This window comes from Prionailurus viverrinus, unplaced genomic scaffold, assembly GCF_022837055.1.
Source record: "Prionailurus viverrinus isolate Anna unplaced genomic scaffold, UM_Priviv_1.0 scaffold_140, whole genome shotgun sequence".
In the NCBI taxonomy this organism is placed as follows: Eukaryota; Metazoa; Chordata; class Mammalia; order Carnivora; family Felidae; genus Prionailurus; species Prionailurus viverrinus.
In genome coordinates, this window is record NW_025927530.1 from 11,132 (window position 1) to 17,500 (window position 6,369).

Here is a 6,369-nt window from a genome sequence, read left to right on the forward strand (position 1 = left end):
CAACGATGGGTTGCGGTGTCCCTCCCTGTCTCTGGCCCGGTTCCATCCCCGGACGAGTCCCACAGTCTCTTTGCACGACGACGACGACGACGACGACGACGACGACGACACCACCGCTCGCTCACGTGAGCCGGAGGCAACGTGCTAACGGGACCGGAGGGTGGCACTGTGGATTCAAAGTGACCTACGCGCCGAAGCGTCTGTAAACGTGGTGTCCAGAAACCTTGGACGTTGCCGTGCCCTGGATGAAATCGTCGCTCTGGAGACTCGGGCACGTGTCGCCCACCTTCTCTACGTTCTTCCTACCTTTAGCCTCCCTGTGTGTGTTTGCCCGACATCTTGCCTGATGGTTCACGGAGGAATGAGACACCCATCCGGCAAGAGCTGATGCTCCACTCACCACGGCACATGACTGACGGAAAAGAATACGCACGGGCCCGCACTCATCTTACCCTTCGTTCTCCACCGTGTCAGAAAAACATGTGGCCTGCCTTCCTCCTGTCCAAAGCCAAACTGGAAGGAAGACTTAGATGTAAAGGAAACGTTAGAGAAGCTTTCAAAAAGTAGCAGCAAGCAAGCAAGCAAGCAAGCAAAGTAAACCACCCACCCCTACCCTCCTGCCCAGCAGGTGCAAGAAGCGTGCGCGGAGCACTCTCCTCCTTTTCTCCCTGGAGGTTCCCCCCCCCCCCCCCCCCCAGGATGTCTTTCCTACGCCACCAGGGGAGTGACATTCTTATCCTCAAGGACAGGAGGAGAAGTGGAGAGAATTCTAGAGGAGAAAAGATCTTGGTTGGTTGGTTTCGTTGGTTTTAAAATCCTCCTCATCCTTTAGCCTCCCCATGTAGTTCAGTTAGTCGTCCACCGTCGCTTCTCCTTGTTCAACCCAATATACAAGCGTTGAGGTCTGGCCACTTCTCAGGGTCTTGGTTTACCTCAGGAGGGGCTCTACCTGTCACGTGAAACTTGTAGGAAATCAATGTGTCAGCTCCTTGTACGGTTAGCCTGTCTCGTGTCAGTGTCACCCTCAGGGTCACCTGCAAACCCTAAGAGGGTGGAGGCATAGGGTGTGTCTCGGTGACACCTTCCTTCTCCCTGCCGGCCCCCCCCCCCCCCCCCCCCCCTTTGGACTGTAGGGTCCTCTGGGAACCGGGACATTTTTAGTGAGTGGCTATTAACTCCTTCCGTTCTCCATCTCCCGCCGCCGCCGCCGCCGCCGCCGCCGCCGCCGCCGCCGCCGCCGCCGTAGTAGTAGTGTGTTTATTGAGGACAGTAATGGTGAAAGCCATATTCTTGTCGCTTGCCACGCCGTGCACTTGCACCCATGTTCCCCGTAGCTGTTTGTGGTCTTTGGACTTCGTCGTGGCCCCGTGCGACAAAGGACTTTGCTTAAGCTTTATCCGTGGTCGTTCGTTTATCCATCACCCCCTTTCTGCCCCCCCCCGCAGCTTGGTTTGTAATGTTTCCGAGAGAGACGTTCCCCCCGCTTGACCCGACAGAATAAAAATGGCTCGTCCGGGGGCGCCTGGGGGGCTCGGTCGGTTGAGCGTCCGACTTCGGCTCACGTCATGATCTCGCGGTCCGTGGGTTCAAGCCCCGCGTCGGGCTCTGTGCTGACAGCTCAGAGCCTGGAGCCTGGTTTGGATTCTGTGTCTCCCTCTCTCTCTGACCCTCCCCCGTTCATGCTCTGTCTCTCTCTGTCTCAAAAATACATAAATGTTAAAAAATTAAAAAAAAAAAAAAAAAAAAAAAAAGGCTCGTCCGTCCGTTGTTGTTCTGGGAGTACTCTCTCGCGTGGTTTCGGTTTGACCGTCCGTCTCCCTCCCTCCCTCCCTCCCTCCCTCCCTCCCTCCCTCCCTGCCCGCCGAAATGTGTCTAAGTCCTCCCTCCCGGGAGCGCGGGCGCCGCCTGGGCCGCTCTGGGCCGCCCGTGCCTCACGGGCGCCCGCGGCCCGCCCGGTGTGTGCGGGGAATTTTCCGCGCACGTCCGCCTCGGCCGGCCGGGGAGTCGAGTGGCCGGTCTGCCCCGCCCTTTCCAGCGGCAGCCGCCCCGATGCATTTTTCGAGTGTCCCTTGGGCTGCCGGGGTCGCGCCGTGCCGGCCGGGAGCTCCCGAGGCGGACGCCCTCCGCCGGCCTGGGACCGAGAGGCGGCATCCGGAGTGGGCCGGGACGAGATCGGGCGGCCGGGCCGCCGGCTGTGCGCCCTCACGTCCCCGAGATCGCGAGCTGTCCCCGCTGACGTTTCGGTCGGTTGTCGGGCGCCACCTGGCGGCCGCTTTTATATAGCGTTTCCCCTCCGGAGCGTCGGCGACGTCGGCAAGGGATGCGATTTGGTCGCGGTGTCCGGGGCGGAGTTCCAGAAGGCCGGCGACGTTGGCGTGATCGTCCCGCTGTCGTCGGGGCGCCGGCGGCTGGTGCACTTGCCGGAGATTGAACCTCCGGGTATATGGGGGAGTAGTGGCGGCGCTCCCTGGGAGCGAGCTGGGGTGGGGGGCTGCCCGGACGGGTCGACCAGCACCCGCCGGTGCTTTCCTCCCCCAACCCCTCGACCGCGGGGACCGCGGGGACCTCCCGGGGCCGCCACCCGGAGACTGTGGCCACGTCGGTCGCTCGTCGGTCCTTCCCTGCCAGGCGTCTTTTGTCTTCCCTCCCGCGTCGCGGTCGGGCCGGGCTGGGCCGGGCCGGGCCGGGCTGGGCCGGTGAGGACCGTCCTGAGCCTTGAGGGGAAGCCCGCGGAGGGCGCCGTGGGCCCGGGAGGGGGCACGCGTGGGGCTCCCGGTCGTTGGACCCGATTTTCTCCCCAGATTTTCCGAGGCCCGCTGCGGAGTTGGGGACCGGGCCGGGCCGCGAGGGGAGGCCCGTATAGGGCGCCAACGCCGGCGCGCCCGCGATCCCCGTTGAGGTCCCGCCGTCGGGGGCGCCTCCGCGGAATTCAACCCCCCCCAAAACAGTCCCAGCCGGGGGTCGGGGACTGGCACGGGGCCGGTCTTGCGAGGGCCGGGGAGGCTTCCGCAGGCGACAGCGCGGAGTGTTTTATTTTTCTAAGTCCCGACCAGGAGACGACCCGTGCACGGGCGAACGTGTAACGGGGCAGGGCCTACCCGGCCAGCCCCTCCCCTCCCAATCCCGCGATTCCCTGGTCGGTCGGTCGGTCGGTCGGTCGGTCCTGGGGTCGACCAGATGGCCCCCGGGGACTTCCGGGGGGGGGGGGGTTGCTTGGCGGCGATGGGAAGATGCTTGGGGCCCGTGGCCGGGCAGGGTCCCAGAAGGTCCCAGTGACCTGTGGCTCGGCCCCGCCTGCCAACGCGGTTATTTTTGTCTCCTCAAAGGAGTGCTTTTTGCTGCCAGGTAGGTGCTGACACGTTCTGATGTGGCGGTTGTCATCCTGTAAGAGAGACTTGGGCCTCGTCGTCGCTGGCGTGGCTCCGGGCTTGGTGGTGACGCTGAGCCGGACCCGACTCCGCCCTTGCCTGCCTGCTTGCTCGAGCCGTCTGCCTTGGGCCTGCGTGCCGGCTCTTGTGCATCCAGGTGTGGTCCAGGCTGTGGTGCCACCTCCGGTCTCTGGCACCCGAGGGCAGCGTGGGGAGGCGGCGTGGGTCTTCTACCCTGTGCGCCCCCCGCTGCGGGCACCCGGCCGCGGTCGTGACAAACCCCACCCTTGCAAGGCTCCGTGCCGCGTGTCAGGCGTTCCCCTTTTCCCTTGTGGGTTGTCCGGCTGCCTGTTCCCTGGGAGAGGTGGGGGAGGGGTGCTGGCGAGGCTGAAGCAGGCCCTCCTCTGGTCGCTGTCCTCGCTGGGCGTTTCCCCAGCCCCCCCTCACCCCAGGACTGCCTTGTGTTGGCGGTAACCGATCGATGTGGTGATCTCGCGCTCTCCCGGGCCGGGCCTAAGCCGTGTCAGACGAGGGACGGACACTCCTGGCGGGTGGGGCCGCTCTTCTCGTTCTGCCTGCGGGCCCCATGCTCCTCCTTCCCGCCTGTGGGCGGTGCAGGGGGGGTGCAGAGGGGTGCGGACTCCGGCCCGACCCCGGCCTCCCGTGGCTTGCGGGACTGGGGTCAGCTGACGCAGCGGACACTCTCGCTGGCCTCTCCTGGCTGTGTGTGGTGGGTGGCCTCCTCCCCGTGGTGGGGGGGGCCGCACCCGATGCCACGCTGCTCACCGCCTGGGCGTGCTGAGCGCGTGGCGCCTGGCCCTCCGTGGTGCCCCTGGAGCGCTCCAGGTCGTCTCAGGTGCCTGAAGCCGAGTGGTGGCGCCGTTCCCTGTTCCCAGCGGACCCCCTTTGGGTCGCCGCCGTTGGCGGAGATGCCCGAGGTGGGCGGGTGGCAGAATCGGTGAAGGGAGGCACACCCGTTCCCCCTGCTGTGGGGAGCGGGCGCCTTGTCGTCCCCGCCCTGCAACGGCCGCTGTTGCCCGGAGGGTGTGGGGGACTGACTTGGTGGGGCGAGTTTGAGTGATCGTGGCGGGCCGAGCCGGCGCCGTGGCGCTTGGCCAAAACCCCCTCTGAGCGAGGACTTGTCGGTTTCTTGCCCAGCGCGTTGCTGCTGGTGTTTCGCCTCGGTTTTTCTCGGGCCTCACCTGGAGGCGCGGCGCTCCTTCCGGGCGGTGACACGAGCAACCGCGCGCGTGGGGAAGGCAGGCGGCCCTCGTTGTGGGCCCTGACCGCGAATGCTCTGGAATGCCCTGTGTCAATCCGTTGCCGTGGACCTTTCTCCCCCGCCCCGGGTCCTGGCGGCCCCGGGAAGAAACGCCTTTTGTTTGGCGGGTCCCGATGGGGGGACGAATTTGGGTGGGGGGCGACGCGCCCTTGGTGAGAAAGCCTTCTCTAGCGATCCGAGAGGGTGCCTTGGGGTACCGAAACCCCCCAGTCGCTGCCCCTCCTGTGCGCGTAGTGGCCACCCGTGTTGGGGGTGACTGCATGCCCTTGTGCGTGTTAGGCGGAGCCTTCTCTCCCGCGCGAGAGGAGGTCTGTCGGCCCCGCGGTGGGGCCGAGCGCCGCTCTTCGCCTACCGCGGCCTGCGCCTCCCCCCTCTGAGTCGGGGGAGGGTCACGCCAGGCCTGGCCGGTGTCCGGCGCCGGGGCCCGTGCGCCTCGGGCGTGTGGTGTGCGAGCGCGCGCGCACGCGCGCGGTGTCCCCCCGCTTCTCCCGTGGCGGTGTGTGTCCCGAGGGGCTTGGGGCGTCCCTGCGCGCCCCGCCCCCCCTGCGCCGCGCGGGCGGCGGCTGTCTCCCGCCCGCCCCCGTTCCGGGCTCGCCGCTGGCGGGTGGCGCGCGGGCGCGGGTCGGGGCCGCCTGGCTTCGGGAGGCGCTTCCCTGGGGTGTGGCTCCGGGATGGACCGATCGGATGGAGGTTGGAGACGGGCTCCCGCGGCGGGGGTCCCGTGGGTCCGGACCCTAGGGCCGTGTGTTGTGGGGCGGGGCCTGGCTCGTGGGGAGGCTCGCTAAGGGTGCTGAGGCCGGCTGGCGCCGCGGGCGTCGCGGGACCGCCCTCGTGCTGGTGGCGGTGGGATCCCGCGCACGTTTACCTGGTGGCCTGGCTCGCGTCTCCGTTGGCGCGCCCTTCCCCGAGCCCGTGCCCTCCTCCGCGTGCGTGCTCTCTGGTCCTCGCTTCGTGCGTGTGCTGCCCCCCTCCCTGCCGCCTCCGGCCCACCTCCCGTTCTGTGCTGCTTTTGTTTCCCCGTCTCGGCTTGGACGACCGAGCGCCGCGTCCGCCCCTTCTCCTCTCCCTCCCCCGTCACCGTGTCGGGCCCGAGACCAGGCCTCGCCGTTTGTCGGGTGCCCGCCCCTCCCTTGGGCCGCCATGGCTCTTGGGGGGCCGGGTCCCGGGCGGAGTGCTGTCGGGCCCCACTCGTGTGAGTGAAGGAAGGGGGGAAGAAGAGAGAAAGGGGCGCCGGCTGCGCGCATCGGGGGTCCGGCTGGGGCGGGGCGCGGGTGGTGGGTCGCCGCGCGTGCGGGAGAGCGTTCCAGGGGCCGGTCGCGCGGCTGCTGCGGGTGGCAGGGCCCCGGAGGGCCCTCTGCGAGGGTTTGCCCCAGGGTTCGCCGAGGGGGTGGGCCGGGTCGGCGTCCGGGGGTGCCACGGGACCGCCCTTGTGCTGGAGGCCTCGGGCGGTGGGACCCCGTGCGCACCCCGGTGGCGACTTGGCTCTGCCCCCTCGAGGCGCCTGGTTGGAAACCCGTGGGGCTCCCTTGCCGTTGGCCCGCGGTCCTGTTCCCCGTCGCTCTTTGCCGGCGCCTCGTTGCCCTTGCCGCCAGGCGTCCGTGTCGTGGCCTCCTCCGTTCGGCTACCAAACCCGGTGGCGCGCTCTGGTGTGTGGGCGCTTCCCGGGCCCGCTGCGGCCTCCTCTCCGTGTCCGCCGCCACCGTCCGGCCCGGCGGCGGT